The 19,554-nt window shown below is 42.8% G+C and overlaps 1 protein-coding gene across 2 annotated transcripts in view; it reads right to left on the bottom strand.

Moving 5' to 3' along the window:
- The window catches only part of WWOX (WW domain containing oxidoreductase), an 887,845-nt gene that overhangs the window by 116,576 nt on the left and 751,715 nt on the right, over positions 1 to 19,554 (bottom strand). The window lies entirely within an intron of this gene.

The raw sequence follows: 19,554 nt of genomic DNA, 5'->3' as shown, positions 1-19,554 counted from the left end.
GGTTGGAAGGAACAGCTTGAGGATCTCTATTAGCTCATTTTCAGCCTACCGAATTTTCTGTATTCACGCAATAAGGCAAGCTATGCCCAGAGACATATGCTGTAATCATGTTCGTGTCCATTCCCCACACCCTCATCCTCAGAACATGCGCTTGCAGAATTTGTTGGGTCTGCAAAATAGTTATCTATTTCCCTGCTGCAAAGACTGTGTTAAACATCAAGAAATGTTTTGTAATTATATTCACTATCATTAAATGTATGAAATGCCACAAAATAAGGAAGTGAGGTAAGTGAAGAGTGGTGGAAAAGTAACTGAGCAAGAGGTCAAGGCTAAATAAGGAAAATTCAAATGACTGCAGACAAAAACTGAAGCACTAGGTGACAAGAGGAAGTAGGAATAATGGGGATCATATGGTTCAAGAACGCAGCATGGGAAAGGGTAAACTACCTAGGAGGAGGAAGCTTGGATCTAAGAGTCACAGGGATAAAACAGCTGGGATGGATGAGTAGTATATGGATGCATGGATGAACAGATGGATGGATGGATGGATGAATGGATGGATGGATGGGTGAACAGATGGATGGGAGGCTGGACATGTAAATAGATGGGTGGATGATTTGATAGATAGGTGACACTGCTGTCATATTTTCTCATACAGCTCAAAGGGGAAAAAAAAAAGAGAGGCGACAATTGCATGGGCATGAAACAATTACCTAGACTGACAAATGGAAGTTGGTCGGGTTATGCTGCTATAAGGAGTGTCTCATGGTGTGGAGTCTAAGTATGTGTGCTAGAGGACAATCACTAAATGACTACTCAGTCAGACACACCCTACAGGACTTGTCTACATTTACAGGCTCATAATCACAAATGTTTGGCATGACCAAATAATATTTTGTGGCCAAAAAAAAAAAAAAGTAATGTGTCATTAAGATTGATGGCTTTCTGACCACCAATACTCATGTGGAGAAAGAAAGAAACTATTTTGTTTTTTTAAAAAAGGTCACAAGTGCTCCTATGCCAGAGATGGCTAGTGGATTCCCGAGGATCCTAGCTCTTCTTCCTATAGAGTAAGGGATTGCTAGGACATTGCTTCACAATCAGGGCGTGCATTTCTTGGCCCCCCTTGTGTTTAAGTTGCGCCCATATAACTAGTTCTGGTCACCGTATGGTGATCAGAAGTGATGTGAGTAACTTCCGGGTTGAGGTGCTTAAGAATCACTGTCATTTCTTCTTTCTCTTCTATTTTGCTCCGACCATGAGGGCCAAAACAAAGATGGTGGTGATAGAAAACAGAAGGAGCCCATGTCCATTTCTACTTGGAAGAAAGCCTCACAACTGGGGACATTTACACTGGACATCATATGAGGAACGAGTAGTCTTGTGTTATGTTAAAGCACAAATTGAGAGTTTGTTATAGCAGTTAGCCTACATTGACCGATGAAAGTCAAATGTAACATATTTGAGCATCTTCACTGATTTCTTTGTCAAATTTTTGGGGAAAAATTAACTCTAAGGCTAAGCTTCTCTGGTCTCTGGTTGGGAGAAGAAAATAATGGAAGAATATTTATTGAGCACCTACTATGTGCTGACATTTGGTTTAAGCACTTTATATGGACCATATCATTTAATATTGACAATAAACCTTAGAGACCAGGCTCATTTTAACCCTTTGAGAAAACGAAGGCCAAGAGAGGTTAAGCGACTTACTCAAGAAGTTGCTTAGTGGCAGAGGTTTAGGAAACATCGTTGAAGCAGAAATTAAGGCATCCACGTTGGATGACAGGGCCTATTCTGGTTTGATTCTACGAGATGGGCCCGGCATCCTCACAAATGTGTTTGACTGGGATATAACTTGTTCAATTCCCCTTCATCCATCAAGCCTTGTAAATACTCTCAACAAATTCAGTTTAATCCAACAGATGCTAAATGCTAGGCAATTTCCTTTTGGAGAGGACAAATCCTATCTTCCAAGTCATTCAGAGTCTCCTATGTAAGATGGTTAACGGATGTACACAATACTGCACAGAGCTCTGGACAGTGTGCAGAGGGAGACTAGAGGAAGAAATGTTGGTGTTCACTCATGGGACTCCCCTCCCAACTCTTGCTGTCCTGCCACCACCATACCCGCCCATCTCGGCACACACCAGATACGCATTTCCCTTCCTGAGCCATGAGAAGCAGAAAGTGATTCTGAAGCCATGAAAGGATGCCTGGGATCAAAACTGCCCCCAGATGGTTAGTTTGTAAGTGACAAGAGCCCAACCCAAACGAAGGGGAAGTTTTTCATCTTTGCGATCGAAGAAGAGTTGAATAACCAAGGTCACAGAGGCAGCAAGATCTAGGGGAATACTGCAGCCAGGGTCTACTTGTCTGAACACCTGTGGTACCCTCTCTCCACGCTATGGGGGATCCCAACGTTGACAGGTCCCAAGGTTTATTTCCCAGACCTCCCACCAATGAAGAGGGACAGAAACGTCCCTATTCAATTCCCTGGGGAGGAGGATTTTCTTGGCTGGGCTTGTGGGCAGGTGCTAAACCATGGACTGATAAAAAATACAGAAGAGTGAGGCCAGATAAAACTGGTGCCTCCAAGGTGGCCACAGGGAGAAAAGGTGGAAACCATTTACAGGAGAAAAGAGGAAGCAGGTGCTGGGAGACAATCCTGTGTCACCAAGAACTTGTGAAAGCGGTTTGCAAGAAGGGCTCAAGAACATTTGTGAATATTCCTTGCACAGGGCTTCCTCGCAGGTGTTCAGGACAGTACAAACTTCAACCTTGGAAACATTTTAAAGAACCTTACTAACAAATAATAAAACAAAAGAGTTTAGGAACATCATTATCTATTATTCCTTAAGATGCTATTCCTGTTGATATTTCATTATATGCTGTAAGAGATATGAATTCTGTGGTTTCAAAAAAAAATGGGACCATTTAAGGACACTGGGTGAGGCCCTTCCAGCAACAATGGAACTTTAAGTACTTGACAATTTGCATGCTGTCGGTATGTAAGCACTGAGCCTCACAAACCCCACAGCTGCATGTTTACAGTTTAGACCATCGCTGTGAATTGCATCCTTATGTTCTGTATTTTAAAAGGCCATTTCAGCTCCTACTTAGCTTCCACTCAGAAATACCATTCAAATCAGGTCTGCGTGCCTGCGTCTGTTTTTCCAATCTACACATTGTAGAGACTGGCCATGGCAATTTTCTCCATTGTGTTTGCTCTAGATACCCTGTTTCGTGTTGAAATTCAGAATTCTAATGTTTGCTAAAATGCAGGGCCCTGTTTGATCTTACAACTTTGGCATATTTTAATGGTGGGCAAGGGTGGGTGAAAAGAAAACAAAAGAAACGAATCGGTTTTAAGTTTGATTTCTGTAACGCATAGTGCCGAGTGCTCTCAGAGTTCAGCTTAACAAAGAGAAGCACAGGGCTAGGTGTTGGACAGTACTGGCTTTTACAATGCTGGTTGCTGCCCTTTCTCTACGAGACTTGAGCAAATTATTAGGTTGAACCATATGAAACTGATGACAGTCGACTTTTTTTTTTTTTACCCACAGAAATGGCAATTTCATATAGGTCAATCTAACAGCTTACCTTTTTAAGCCTCATCTGCAAATTGGAACTAATAATATCACCTGTCTCTTAGGATAAAGATGAGGATGACACTGGATGATATGTGTAAAATGATAAACACCGACCCTGGCCCATGATAAGCTTCTAATCTATATTAGCTATTGTTGTTGCTGTTGCTATTTACTTATGTTAAATAATGTGATCTTCGTAATAATCCTGCGTGATAGGAATTATTGTGCCCATTCAGCTGGTCAGGAAATTGGAGCAAGAAGTTATAAATCATTTGACCTCGGTTACATAACAAATAGGTGATGAAACCAGGCATTCCATCTGTGTTGTCTTACTCTAAATTTGTGCTCTTTCCATGGTGCCCAACTTGTCATGGGCGAAGACAGAATCACTGAGAGGCATGGGCAGGCTTGGGCCCAGGAGCCAGAGCCCACTGCAGTTAGCTTACAGAGCTCTTGGGCACAGGTGATCGGCCTGGACAGAGAATGGACCAGTGGCATTATTTTGATTCCATAAAAAAAGATGTCATCTTGAGTCTTCCATAGATTCACAATAGCTTTGTGGAATTCTGATGCAGGAAAAGGGTGAGAACTGATCCTCTGTGAATGAAGATGAAAGGGTTGCATTTCTGAGTTTCCAAGAAGGCCCGCTAGCTTGCAAGAAATCAAGTCATCCAGTTACTAGGAAAAAGTGATTCTTTTACTTAGATTTCTGTAAAGGGAGCAAACACGATACCGTGTGTAGTTATAAATAACACATAAATTTCACTAAAGTGTGACAATTTGTTCCCTATCATGAAGTTGGGATATGCTTCACAATGCCTTTCTCATAAAGCTAGACTTAATATATGTTGGTGGGACTCTCAGAAATCTCAGTAATATATCAGTGGCTCAAATCTTTTGATCAAAAATTCAATTTTTAAGAAACATTTTCAAGAAAATAGTTTTTAACTACAGAAAGAAAAAAAAAAACACTTCAATGAATACCTTATTTATGTTAAAAATTGGGAACTCTGCATTTGAACCAACATTAAAGCTGAAGTTAACTAAATTAAAATCTGCCATTTACAGTCTGAAGGAGCAAGAAAAATACGATCATGAAAAAGAATTTCATATTTATCTTTTGATATAGTTGTAAAGGAAAGAAGCAGATAATCCAGGCATATGTAAACTGTGTATGTAAACTTTTACCTCAATTTCTTTACCTGCAAAATGGATATAATAGTATCTATGTCACAGAGTTGTTATGAAGATAACATATTTAACACATGTAAACAATCATGGCACAATGATAACTAAAATTATATTTGAAATAAAATTTATGTATGAGGGAGAAAAGACTGAAAGGAAATGTTTCCTTCGAAGTCCTAAAAGTTTTAGGTTAGGGTGGTAAAAGTAAAAGAGAATTTTCCCCCTCCCTATTATTTATGAATGTTTTGAATGTATATGTATCATTATTATAATGGATAGAAATCTATTTGGAATAAGAAACGCTACTATCCAATGGTTCTCAGAGTTTAGGTTTGAGAACAATCATCTGGGATGCTTGAAGCAAATGCAGATTCCTGGCCTGCACCCCCAGAAAGTCTCATTCAGTTGGTGGCAATCTCCTAAGTGACTCAAGAACTGTATTTTGAAAAATGCTGTTATAGTCAATTTCAGACAAAGAAAGCACAATTGCACTTACATAATGATTTTTCAGATTGAGTTTCGTTGGAGTCTTGGGGGTCTCTGCAGGGTGGAGAAGAGTTCAAATGAACAGAAGTTGGGAGGGTTGAAGCGTCTCACTGAAAACAACGTCCTTCGCTCATATCTGTTGTATATATTAGATTTTGGCAAAATATTTATTCTGTAAGATTCACTATCTAAAAACCAAAATCAAAAGCCTTAAAAACCATTTAACTCTATTTTCAGTTTATAATGAAAATGGTTACATCAGCACTTAATTGTGCATTTTGCATATAACTTGGTGAGGGGAAGCCTGCTCAAGCTTTTTTGTTTTTGTTTCTCATTAAAAAATTTAAGATGGCTGGATTTTCAAGATGGTGGTGGCTGAGAAGTTGCTCAGATTTCTGTTTTGCTGGATTCGAGACCGCCAGACTCTCTCTCTTGCTTGGTGCTGGCTTAACCTTAGCTGGAAGTGGCATCTAAATTTCTCATCATTTCAGCCCAAATTCATGCCATAAAACAGCCATACATATTCTGCTTCTAAAGACATACATTTGAAAAGAAGAAACCAAAGCCTCAGCATGTACTAAATACCAGAATTATGTTGTAAGATAAATATACACTCAGACTCAAAGAATTGCTGGAAAAGAAAAGGAAAGAGGAGCTCTTATTACCTCTGTGATGAGGATAATGAACAAAGCTTTGCTAATTTTTATCATGAATAACTATGCCTTCGATAATAATAACAACTAATATGTGTAAAGCACTTTAATAAATAAAAAAGTTCAACTTCAGAAAAGCATGTCAAAATCACTGCAGATTAATGAGATCTAGATAAATGGTATCATTTTTCTCTGCCTGGAAAGGACTGTTACTGTATTCCCTGCAGGAACTCTAAGGTCTGTGTTACAGTTGAGCCACAGCAAGGTGCATACCCACAGAATGTCCTCCGTATAGAGGCCTTGCTTCTGCAAGAGGCAGAGTGGCTTTGCGGAAAATGTGACCCAGGACCTCCAACAGAGATGGAAACGTATATGATAAATAATTTTACATTAGGAAAAGAATGAATGAGTGAATGGATGTATGAATGAACAAGTGAGCTAGCCCAAGCAAGGTCGGGCCACCCTTCTGCTCTATGACTATTTGGACTGCCAGACATGGATTGGGTTGCAATGCCATTGACCACTGTCTCCAGAGAAGTGGGCTCCCCACCAACATACTTGTCTGCTGGGCAGAATTTGGCTTCACTCCTACCCCTGAAACAGAACCTATAGTTTTTAGGCCAGTAGACCAATTACTGGAAGCAACCAAGGGACCAACTTAAAGGGCAATGTTTATGAAATGAAGGAGAATGTGGGGCTGGGGGCCAAGAAGGACCAAGAGTGCTTTAGGACACCAGCAGAGACTTAGTGACTGCAAACCTGAACCTGCAGTGGGACAGGAGGCTGGCAGAGTGCCAGCGAGGCCTTTCCTAGGACTTCACGGACCTCAATCAGCTCGCTTCGAACAGACAAGGAGAGATGAAGCGATAAAACTTCCAGGTGTCAAACCAGAGAGAAAACAAAATGAAACCAGTTTTGGGTAAATGGTGAACCCTCGTGGGTAACAGGGCTCTGGGAGGCCAGGGAAGGAACTACACAGCCTCCTTACACCTCTCAAAGGGCTGAAGCGACTTCCTGTCTTCCCTTAACAAGTGCACCACCTCAAAAACCTAAATGTTTTCTCCAAACTAAGAAGCAAAGGTCACTGTCAGGCTGTCAGCATGCATGCAGGAAGAAAGAATCAAGGGACTTTGGGGATGCATGCAACATAACTTACCCTGGATAACGAGGCCCTTAGACTACAAGCATGAGAACAGAGGAATCACGCATTTGATTAAAAACTATTAGCCTGGAAACATATGCATGTTCGACAGTCCAGGAAGTAAATGAGAGTCATAAAAAGAAAGGGCCAAGGGTATTCAACCACTTTCACGTGGGGGACGCACCACTCCACATACACTCACTCCCTGAGCTCTGTGGGTCTCAGCGTGGGCAGGATAGAAGGATAGTGAGGGGTAACCTGCCCTCGAGGTGCAGTATCAAAACCTTCTGCCGAGTGAGGATGCTATTTGAAAATGTTCCCGCAGAAGTGGTGATGTCCACACCCGCAGATCTTCCCCACTCTTTGACCAACGCTGAATGTCCAGTTTAACGAGATGAGCAAAACTTGATTTGCGCTGCTTTAAAGAAACCATTCAAACTGTGAAAAAGGTTTTTAAAAAATGATTCTTTTGAATTATTGGGTTGAATGTAATACTACAGAATAATGTCACAAGCCAGTTCCCTGGATTACTGACATCTTTTGCTTTGCCCCTCATGAACTCTGGCACCTCCTCCCTCCCCCAAAGCAACACCTTACTGCTGCGCTGGTCCAAACCCACCTGCCTGGCTGCATCCGTCCTGTGCTGAAGGAGCCATGACTGAGCCGAGGAACTCCAGCCTTGCGTACTACTGGAAGTTTCTACTGGGAGTAAGTGAAAATCCTGGCAGTCCATGAAGAAGTCATAGATGAAGATCATCCGGACTGATATGTTATTTCCACAGAGAGCCAAGAGACCCGTTGGACACTTTATGAGCGCGGCTCACTTCTCAGAAGTTACCTAACCTAGGTCCCTTCTAGCTGGTTTCTGACAATTAAAAAAACAAAAACAAAAACACTTTCTTAGGAACAGATGGAAGCACAGTGCTCACCTGGAGCAGGTGTTCGTTTCAGTATTTGTGAGTTTCTTAAACAGGAGGCCCATGGCTGACCCCTACTGCCTTGGCTTTAGGGAGAGGCCTGAACTTCCCTCTTTGGGGTCCGTTTACTCAGTCTTGGAAAGATAATTCCTTAGGAGGAATGATCAAATGATACCGAAACACATGGCCTTTATTTGGGGAGAGAAACTGGGTTTTCCTAGAGATGTTTCAAGATGATTCTAGATGCTTGAATATTAACACTGGAAATAGTTTGCCTTGAACAATGTGATATAAAGGTATGGATGATGTTCTGAACATTTAGGAAGAAAAAAGGCTTGAAACAAAAAGGTTTGAATGAAATCAACCTGGTAATTTGGGACGAAGTGTGTTTTCAGATCGCTCTTACCTAAGGCTTACCAGCCCTGCTTATCAGAACGTGGGTTAATCTTAGACAACTTCCTTCTTCCCAGCGTCTGTGCTTCCCTAACTGCGCACACATGGCCACCTTTGCTGACCACACAGTCGTTTAATTAACTGCGGCTTCTATTTGCACAGTGACATTTAGAAGCTTACTCTCTTTCTTTTATTTACTTATTTTTTTTTTCAATTCAAAAGCCCATTTACTGAAATAATGGTAGATAACAGCATCATTCCCATTAGCGCTGTTTAACAGCCTTCATTTTTTTGTTTTTTTTCAAGTAAAGAATCTTCTTTATGGGACCCTTTCCTGCCAATAGCTTGTGATAAATAAGCCGGCTCTAGGTTCCTAGGTTTACATAACTATGAATGACTACAGTAACGCGTGAACGAGACAGAGACGTAAAAGGTTTTTAAACCAGAGTTTCACAAAAAGGTCCTGTCTGTCAATGAAATAAAGCTGTTTTGAATTTGTTCCCAATCATTTGGCTCTTTCGCTGGAAGCCCGCGTTTGCTTGCTGGTGATTAATGCGAAGCGCGCACGGCCTTCGCTGAGTGCGTAAAAGAACTGGCAACTCCAAACAGCATTCATCATACTCAGCATCAGGCAGGTGCCTCACGCGGAGCTTTCTTTATTTTCCCCATTCCAGGTCATAAGGGGACCTGCATTCCCCCGCGCCAGGTTCAGCGCAGCGAGCCCCTCTCCCCGGAGCGGGATGTCACACGTGGTGGGGGTGGGGGTTAAGGGCACCATTTCTTTCCAGGCAGATTAGCTGCTCCGCACTTTGCTGAATAAATGACTCTGAAACCTCGCAGTCAAGCTGTGAAATGTATAAATAACTGCGCTGTGGGCGCACGCGGAGACAGACGCAGCTCGTACAAAGGGGGTAAAGCGACCGAAATGTGCGGGTGGGAATTGGTTGTGTGTGGGCATCTGCTCCGGGGAACGCCTTGTCAGCATCGCCCCCCACTCTTTGGGCTTCCTCTGCATGAATGCTTTCTGAGGACCACGTGAGGCAGAGCGACGACTCCATGTTAGAGAGGAGAGAAGGGGCAAGGCAGGGGGCCGCTGCTCTCAGGTCGCCGGATTCGGTTCAAGTCCTGACTTGCACTGACCACTGAAGGGCTCTAGCAAATACGGATGCATGACACATGCCTCAGTTTCCCCGTAGGTGTCATGGCAGGGGACATGATCATCCTCATTCTCAAGATGGTTCTAGGTTTCAAGTGAGCTGAGCGATGAGAAGCACTTGGCATAGTCCTGGCATTCTTACGCAATTCATAAATGTCAACGATTACTGTTGCTACTATTTTTACAAGGATGACAGTGACGTTCGCCCAATGTTCGTTCGTCAGTCATCCATATCAGATTCCATTAACACGAACAGTGAGTCTGTACTGGGTTAAGGAGTCTTCCACTGCCACCCTCCCCCCCGCCCCCGGGGCACTTGCACAGGTAGCTAATAGTGCCAGAGACTGACTGTGGCCAGTGTGAAGGCAGAAAGATCATTCGGTAAATCTGTAGATTCTGCTTTTGTGTAGGTTCTGATCTCAAGGCTAATTATTTATTAGCTTACTTAAAGTCCTTTGCCTGGATTGCAGGTTTTCCCAAGAGAGGCTATCCTATGAAGCTGGCTTCCTTGGGAAGCCGCAGAGGAGAAGGGAAAAGAAGAAAGGACTTTTCGTTTGCAGATGAACTGCAGCAGGGTAGGGGGATAGAGGGCATGAGGTGAAAGAAGATGTTATTTTATACGGTGGTGTTCAGAGAAGGTATCTCTGGTGAGGATATATTTGGGCAGAGATCTACAGAGAGTGGGTCCTTGTAGGTGCCTAGAAGAGCATCCCAGGTGGAGGGACATGCAATGGTGGAGCTTTTATGAAGTGTTTAAGAAAGAGCAGGCGGTCAGCGTGGCTGAAGCAGAGTGAATGAGAGGGCAGATACAGCAGATGAGGCTGACGGGGTAACAGGAACTCAAGCCATGCGGGACCTTGTACTAGCTTTTGGCTTTCACTCTGACTTTAGGAAGTTTCCATCTGGCTTTTGTTTTAAAACAACAGATTCTCCGATTTTGGTGTATATCACCTGAAGTGAACACCGAGGCACAGACTTCTTGACAGAGGATGGGAACTAGCTCATTGTTTATTTATCAAGTGCCTCGGTTGATTCTGATACCTGCCAAAGTTTCCGAACCGTTGTCTTAAAATATTTAACTCTGGCCACTGGAGGGAGAAAGGATTCTAGGTGACCCAATGCAGACACATTGTGTCCAGATGGCAGCAGGTGCAATAACCCAGCCAATGTAAGTGACCACAGCCTGGACCTAGGAGGTGGCAGTGAAGGTGGTAATGAATGCTCAGGTACTGGATCCATTTTGCAAGTATTAATAGAAGCTGCTAATGGACCTGAATGGGGGGTAGAGAAAAAAGCAGCACGGATGTCTCCAAGGTGTTGTCCTGAGCAACTGGGAGTGTGTGTGTGTGTGGTGGTGGTGGTGGGGGGGGTTGTCCCTTTCCGTTCTCTGAGATGGGAAAGATGGGATGGGAGAGAGTTTGGGTACGGGCAGTGGCTACAGATCAAGAGTTTGGTTTGGACAAGTGTTTTTTTTTTTTCAGTTTTGGAAAGTTTGTTGGGCAAGTAAATGAAAGACAGATGGATCTAAGTTCAGAGTTCAGGAGAGGTCCAAGATGGAAAACCCCTTTGGAATTTATCAGCATGAGGATGGCATCTGAAGCCATGAAGATGGATGGACTCACCCAGGAAGTGGATATAAGGGAGAAGGAAAGGAGGCAGATATGCAGAGATGGGCCCTGGGGCATATCAATGTGTAGAGGTCAACTGGATGGGGACAATCAAGCAAAGTGATGTCCCAAGAGACGAATGGAGAAAGTGCTTCTGGGAGGGAGTGTTCAGTGGCATCGATGCTGTGGATGAGCGGACAAAAACGAAAGGAGGAGGAGGGGCAGTAACAAAGGCAGAAGCTACAGACCTTTCATTCGAGGAGTTCTGCTTTATGGGGGCCCATAGAAATGGGATCATCACCTGGAACAGTGTTTGACATGGAAATTCACAACCAATGGAGTTCTAACTGCCTGTCTGTGATGAAGCCTTTGATTAGACTCATAGAATTTCTGAATATAAGACCTACCAGCCACGTGTGGGTAGAGATAAATAGTGAGTACTGTGCAGGTAGTGGAGATTCACAACAGGCCACCATAATGGCCACCTTACTCGTGTCTCTGATGCATGAGTGACCCTCCTCTCCATTGCCTTCCATAACACTCAACGGCGGTGTACAGAAGGGAATTTTGAGCTTTTACGTAGATGTTGACCAGTCATCTCCGCCAACAAGCCAGCCGTCTGCCTGTGACCTGGATAAATGACCTTTATAGCTACGGCTGTAGTCCAAAATTAAATCAAGGCAGCAAAAACTTGGAAAAGTTAAATTGGAAAATGCCACCAAGCTACATTTGTGTGGTACCTTGTTTGACCCGGATATTTTCAGAGGGCAATTCTCCAAGGAGTGAGGTCCTTCTGGTAGAGGGTAGGTGGTCCCTGCAGTGAGGCAGGCACAGGATATAAATTCCCCCGTTGAAATAAGTGGACACCTGAATGCCTGCTAATCTGGCTCCATTGTTCATCTCTGGTGGCAGGGCAGCTGCAAAGATGTTAGCCCTCAGGAATAAGGGGAAAATACACCCAATATGGCTTCCTAGAAATCATTCATTCATCCATTCAACAAATCCTATGTTGTGTACAACGGTATGCCTGATTCCACACTTGATGTTAAAATAGGGGCCACGATGGATTCCTCTTCAGCCCCCTGACAGAACATATGATGTTTCAGAGGGCATCCAAGACAATAAACAAGAAGTAAAATGATTATTGCCTATGATGAGTAAGAGAGGGAATGTGGTCCAGTGATTAAGAACAACCAAGAGAGCTCCAGAAGATGGGGTGCTGGAAGGCCTCACTGAGAAGGAGCAAGCCATGTGCAGGAGTGGGGTGGGGCTGGGGGAAGTGTTTTGGGAGGGGAAGACAGCAAGCTCAGAGGTGACGAGGTGAAGGGGATCTTGGCCAGTTCAAGGAAAGGAAAGACAGGAGAGGGACTTGAAGGCAAAGCTGGATGGAATTATCAAAGGCTCCACAGAACGTGGTGGAGGGACTGGATTTTAATGTGCAGAGCAGTAGGAAAATCTTGGAAGGTGACACTCAGGGGCGAGACATGAGCTGATGCTGATGAAACCTCCTATGGGACTCAGAAACAGTGCTCAGGAACAACGGTCAGGAGAACTCAGGACGATTCTGGATCCTTTACAACGCCATCAAGTCTTTACTGTTCTTCTCCAGCATTTCCCCATAGCAACGAGACACGAAAACACTAATGAAAAGTAAGGTGGCAACTGGGGAGACAGACAGGGAGAAGCACACACGCGCACACATTCAAGCGCTCGCCTAAATACCCTGTCAACTCCCGGCGACGCTTTCGCCCTTCGCCCACTTGCGTATTAGCACGTACACACACACGCGTGCACACTCCCCTCGCCTCCCCCCCGACACACATGTGTAGCTCCTCCACCTATAAAGACACAGATCCATGATGTCCTTTGCATAGGCCACCAGGACCTCCCGATTACACTATCCATTATATATTATCCTCTCCTGGGTTTTGGAACCACTGTATAACCAACCAACCAAACAAAGCGTCTTCTCAGCACAGTCTTACCTCTCCATCAACACAACATCAAATGCCATTCGAAGGTCAAGAATTAATAAGTTAAACTCATTCGTATCCTTCGTTATACCCTGCACCGCCAACACCTCAGTGATGAGGCACTTCCTGATCACTTACACGTAATGGTGGCCCACAAACTGCACACACCTCACTCAGTACTTCCTGCTGTCACCTCAAATCATTTAATCCTCACAAGAAAATGGAGAGCTTGGTAGTACCCAACTGACAGCTAAACAATTGCCTGGCTCAGTCTTTCCAGGGACATTATTTCCTGTGCGTGCCAAGTTGCGTAAGAATTGAGAGCGACAGCTCATGAGGTTGTCCCTGGTGTTTCCGAATGTGTGGCCCTAGGCGCACCTCAAGCCAACCAGCAAATATGATGATAGTGACAGTGCCACTTCTGTGGCTCTTTTACACATACTGTCTCATTTAATCCTCAAAATGACCTTTATGATGAGGTATTATTCCTATTTTATAGATGAGAAAACCGAGGCCCGGGGGAACCCACCAGCCTCCTCCAAGCTCTGTTTAACCATCATCTTCTGTCATTTCTCAATAGGGTTCTCTTCCTAAATGACTGAGGGTCCATTTCGTTCTCTGTGTGTGTGTGTGTGTGTGTGTGTGTGTGTGTTTTGGCCCTGCGTTAGAACACTTAGTATATGTCAGTGGGTGGACCCTACCACTGTGCAGTAATCATTTACAAATTGTATCTAGACCCATACTTTTGCCTCAGATGAAACAAAACTCTTACCAGCTAGAGGATTCAAATAGAGCATATACACAAACAGTAGATGTGTTGCCCTAGGGCCTTGCTGGGAACTAAAAAATTCTGTGCACTTCTGAGGCTTCTAAAATACACAAATACTTGGCACCTTGTCCTCCAATGGCCTGGTTCTAGTCTTCTCCAGGAGGGTCCAGGCACTCACTCACCCACCATTCCAGTTAACTGACAATTACCATTTGTTTGCTTCTGTACTAATCCTATTATCTTTGAAATTCCTACTTAAAAATGGATTTCAGCCTGTGAAACAGTAACTATCACCTGGCTCCTTAGGCTTCCCAGTTCCTTAGATCCTCCAGCAATGGAAGCCTGCTCTACTGGAGAGTTATTTTTACTTAGTTTTCCTCTGGCTCTTAAGGGCCTGTGGGTTTTCCACAGAGGTTTTTTGAAGTGCTGGTATGCCAGTCAAGGAGGGAGGGAAAAACACCACTCTAGTGGGTTCGATTTTTTTTAGTGATGGCTTAAAGGCCAGCGTTGACCCACGCCTGTTTCTAAATCAAGTCTTGGAATTCTCCATTTGGTTTTCCAGATGTGCCTAGAAGGGCACAAACCCTTAAGGCTTTGGTTTTATTTCTTGCTTTTGTTTGATAGTTATTGTTCTTCCAATAGCTGAGGCAGAGTTAACATGCACAGTTCTGACTAACATTCCATATCCACATTGGCACCCTATGGACAGAATTCTGCCTGATGTGGAGTGAGGGGGCCAAGATACGTACACTGGGAAATATCCAGGTTTCGGAACTCAAAATAAGAACATTCTTTGAAAACATCGTTAAAAAGAGCGGAGACAGCTTGGGCTGAATAACTCTATCTGAAACGCAAATGCTGTTTCTGGTCCAAAATACTGTGAGGTCCGCTCCACATAATGCAAGCAACGTGAGTATTTCCTACCCTGCTCCCTTCGCCAGAATGAATCCTTCTTCATCAGGAGTAGGGAAATGGCCCAGAAGCGCCTTACAGATTTGTTGGGGGCTTTGGCACTGCACAGCACTTAAAACGATATAATGGTTTATCCCCCACCTCCTCCTTCTTTACTGTGCATTCAACAAGCAGCTTACCTGCCAAAATCTAGCTAAAAATACCCTCCGCATCTGTAGCCCATCAGCCATCTCTGGCTGATTTGGGTGGGTAATTGACCTTATGAGCAGGTGGAGAGCCAGAAATTTATTTTTTCCTGGATTGAGTCTTAGTTGACTTAAAACAGATGTTCCCCCAATGCCGATCTGATGTTTATAATGGAAATACTATTGAGTACTGTTGAAGGGACTGTTCGACCCCAGACAGTCCTTCAAGGAAGGGGCCTGAGTGCACCAGGACCGAAGGAGTTAAGTTAAGCCCCCTTTCTCCTCTGGCTGAAAACCAGGAGGTGCCTCTGGCAGGGGAAATAGGAAAGGAAGCTGTCAGTTCGTATTTTCAGGTTTGCAGAAAAGCCTTTTTTTTTTTTTAAATGTAAACATTCATTAAACTAATTTGAAGTTGTCATTACTCTCCACCCCTGCTGTTTTATATCAGATTATTCCTAAGTGCTTGGAGAAGAACCCCATAAAGCCACACTCGATTCCTCTGCAGGGGATAATCGCATAGTTTGCGCTGTGATTTACACCGCGTGGCACTGGGAAGTGTCCTCAACTTTGAAAGGCCTCGGTTCCCGGTTCCCTGGCAAACAGTCACTGCCTTCCCCATGGAAATAAAACTCCTATAGTCCCTCCACGACTATTATGAAGTCCCCATTACCTTTTCTCCATCCAACTGAAGATAATTAAAAGCAATTCAAAGCACACGCCAGAAGGTATTGGGCATTTTATTAATAAATGAAGAACCAAGAAAACGGTACGTTCCATTAACGGTTTTAAACCATAAGACTCGCTCAGGCTCTTTTCCTCTTTTCGCTCTCCCTACCCTCCCTCAGCTTTGGCTTGGGGCAGCCAGGCCCCTCTGAGGTCAGATGAAGCAGGAGAGATATTTCCCTTTCACACTTTCTGGCTGAAGCCCTGGCTGTAAGGGCATCAGGGATCATACTCCTCTCCGTGGAGAAAACAGTTCTAAGGCCGGGAGGTACTGTGAAACGTATGTGGGCACTAGAGGTAGAGGCCAGAGTCTTGAATCCAGCTTTGCCAATAATATGATAGAATGGGATACCAATAGGATGGCCACCCTCCATTACCATAAGTCCTTGTAGGGGAAAAGCCAATACCTACCATGGAAGGCTGCTCTGAACTTGACCGGAAGCAATGAGTATCCGAAAAAGCCAGCACAGTACTTGCCAGAGAGGTGTACTGGCTATGATTCATACTGCTATTAATATGCTCAAAACCATGATAACCATCCCAAGAACAGTAGCCCTGAGCAAAATCGGGATGTGGACAGTTTGTTTTCACTGCAGCTATAACTTCTGTTTCTGTTTCTTTCTTCCCGTTGAGGGACCCTCATTCCCAGAACACAGTGATGTCGTGGACTAGTGCCCACACAGCCCCAAACTTACCTGTCCTCTGCCCCAACCAGAGTCCTGCTTTCTAAATAAATTAACTCTCGTCTAAGCATCGACAGCCACGAGTCGCTAAAGATGTATCCCCATAGGTAAAATTTGCATTTTTTTTTTTCAGAGATTCAAATGCTTTAAACCAGGGATGGCAAATGTTTGGTGCATACATCCCCCCTGCGCTCAATGCAGCCATTCCAAATTGATCATGGGACACAATCCCTTGGAAGCCAGACAGGATTCCAGACTCCTTGTTAACATTTCTGGCAGTCAAGACAGGCTTTGCCTTTGGATCACAAAATATCACTTCTGCCTTAACCTAAAGGGATAATGCAAGATTCTGAACAGCACGGCGACTTGACGTACTTCCCTTGCATCGAGGAGGCACTTCCCCAGAGAGGCTGCGTAGCATAGAGTTTGGAAGTCTGAATACTCTGAGCGCTCTGCCATTTACTAGCTGTGTGACATTCAGCAGACTCCTTAACCTCTCTGTGATTGTTTTCCCATCAGTAAAATATCCATTCCACAGTGTTTTTGCTCTCAAAAACACTGTAGCTCACGTAAGAAGCTTTGCCAAACCAATGTTAATTGTGATAATTTTTGGCCACAATACTTCAAATCACAGCTCATACACAGCTCCCTGAATGCACCTACAGAGAGGCTGAGAATCTTAACAAACAAATAACATGGAGTTGAGTGCCAGTGGCTTCACTGGTACATTAAACCGAGATGAAATTGTAGGCTGGTTTGTAATTTAATTTACAAAATGAGACTAGGAAGTACTCCTCAGATGTCTAGTTACTTTCAAAGAGGTAAGACATTTTTCACTGCATTCTTTTTGGTTTGCCAAGCCCTTGGGAAGAGGGGAGCGATTCTGCTATTTATTACCAGTCGGTTCTGGTCAAACATAATGAGATTCCTCTAAGCACAAATTGAAATCATCCCAGATGCACCGGCCATAAACTTGAGCCTTCCATCCAAATACAAGGGCGACACGAAGCTCGGGCATCCACCACCCATACCGTCACTTCAATTTCCTAGATCCTCAGCCACTGACAGGCGGTGGCTGAAAGTCTCAGCAGGGAGGGAAGTGTACTGAAAATTCACGCCAGTCTGTACTCACAATGCAGCAGAATTAGCTCTGCAGTTTTCTGCATTTTCCAAAACTATTTTTGGAAATTACTGCAGCTAGAATCTCACCAAGTTCCAGGGAATGGACTCGCAGAGAAATCAGGCTGGATTTGTGTGGGGTTTTTTTCCCCAAGTATAGGTGAAGATGGGGGTAGTTGACAGAGGAAAAATGATGGATTAGCTGCACATCTGGTTTGTATCAAGAAATATAATCAGTGTGCACTTGTTTGGTCTCAGTTATTTATCAGCTTTGTATACAAAAATAAAATAAAATGAGACCTGTTTGTTTAATAAAGAATTGCCAAGGACAAACTTTAAATGACTGAAGTCTCAGTGTACCAAAAGCAACATTTCTGGAGATATATATATATATATATAATATATATATAATATATATATATTATATATATATAATATATATATAATATATATATATATAATATATATATTACATTATATATATTATATGTATATAACTAATGTTGTTAATAAAGCTTTTTTGTGTGCATAAACAGGTCCAAAGTATTTTTTAAGTAGCAAAAAAATACAATGTCTTTGATAAATGTGGTACAATTATTAAGAGAACAACTTTTTAAAATGTTTCAAGTTTACTCATTTTTCAAGGTCTCCATAGCTTCGTTTAAGAAAACGATCAGGATGCAATAGGAAATTCTCGGATACTGTTGAGTTTCTACATCCATAGTGCAGATGTCAAGTTCAAACCCATACAGGTGAGCTAGTAGGTAAGGTATTTGAGAACAGGTAGTTGACAACATAGTTGATGTTCTTACTTAAGCAATTATACACTAGATTAAGGACTTCAACATGAGGGTGTCTGTTACGCTGTATTTTATGGTTAAACGGTGCATTTCAGGATGACAACAAACCATAATAGCATATTCATGTAATTTTGGGATGAAATCAATTTCTTGCAAACGCAATTATTGTCACATAATTCTCCCACCTGTTTATGACTCCCCGTGAATTAAATTAAAATGCAATTTCACATTAATTTAAAGTGCCGTTTTCAAAAGGAGACATTTCCTATAAAGCTAAACACTGATAACAATCTCCAGAAATCAGAGTATGATTGACAAGAAACTCTACATCTGTTCAAGAGTTATAGTTTTACTTGTAAATCAGATTTAAGATGCTATGCGTCACCTTCAGTGCTCATTTTCCAGGTTTTGACATATCCAAAGTATGCAAAGACGAAGCCTTTCTCTAGGTCTGTAGATAGGATTGCCAGACCTAGCAAATAAAAATGCAGAATCTCCAAAAAATTTGAATTTCAGAAACATAACGAATAATTTTTTAGTATAGAATTAAGCAACTTTTGGTATAATTATGTCCCAAATATTGCATGGGAACTATACTTAAAAAATAATATTTTTTTAGTCTAGAAGAAAATAAAATTTTAGTATAAGTATATCCCGTGCAATATCTGGGATATACTTATACTAGAAAACGATCTCATGTATCAAATTCAAATTTCACTTGGTGTCGGTATTTTAATTTGCCAACCTGGCAACCTTCTCCGTAAAACATCATCTGAATTATGTGGTGAAGCAGGGCCGCTTCCATTACATTGTGGGAGATTTGTGCATCCGACCCCACATCCAGTGGTCTCCTAGTGTGCTCATAGTTACTGGTGAGTAAACCCAGACATAGAAGATAAGCTTAGCCAAAATATAATCCGGTTTATTGATTATATAAATATTAAGCCCTGTGACAGTTTTCCTTGCAGAGATCAGGCTAAATTATGTAAAGGTAAAGTTGTTTTCATTCACCATGAAGAGATGTGAATTTCCTTTCAATTGCACATATATATCAAGGCTGATAAACTCGCTTGTTCCCTCCTTTCCTCCTTCCCATCTTCCTTCCTTCCTTCCTTCCTTCCTTCCTTCCTTCCTTCCTTCCTTCCTTCCTTCCTTCCATTATACTCATCGTCACTCATTTTTCAATGAACAGTAAACCTAGTAACAATTACGTAATGCATAAGAGTCTACATTTACTGAGCCAAATATGATACTACGAG

Source organism: Rousettus aegyptiacus, unplaced genomic scaffold (genome assembly GCF_014176215.1).
Source record: "Rousettus aegyptiacus isolate mRouAeg1 unplaced genomic scaffold, mRouAeg1.p scaffold_m13_p_14, whole genome shotgun sequence".
Taxonomy (NCBI): Eukaryota; Metazoa; Chordata; class Mammalia; order Chiroptera; family Pteropodidae; genus Rousettus; species Rousettus aegyptiacus.
The sequence above is the reverse complement of the archived record's forward strand: the minus strand, read 5'-3'. Positions and strand labels throughout refer to the sequence as shown.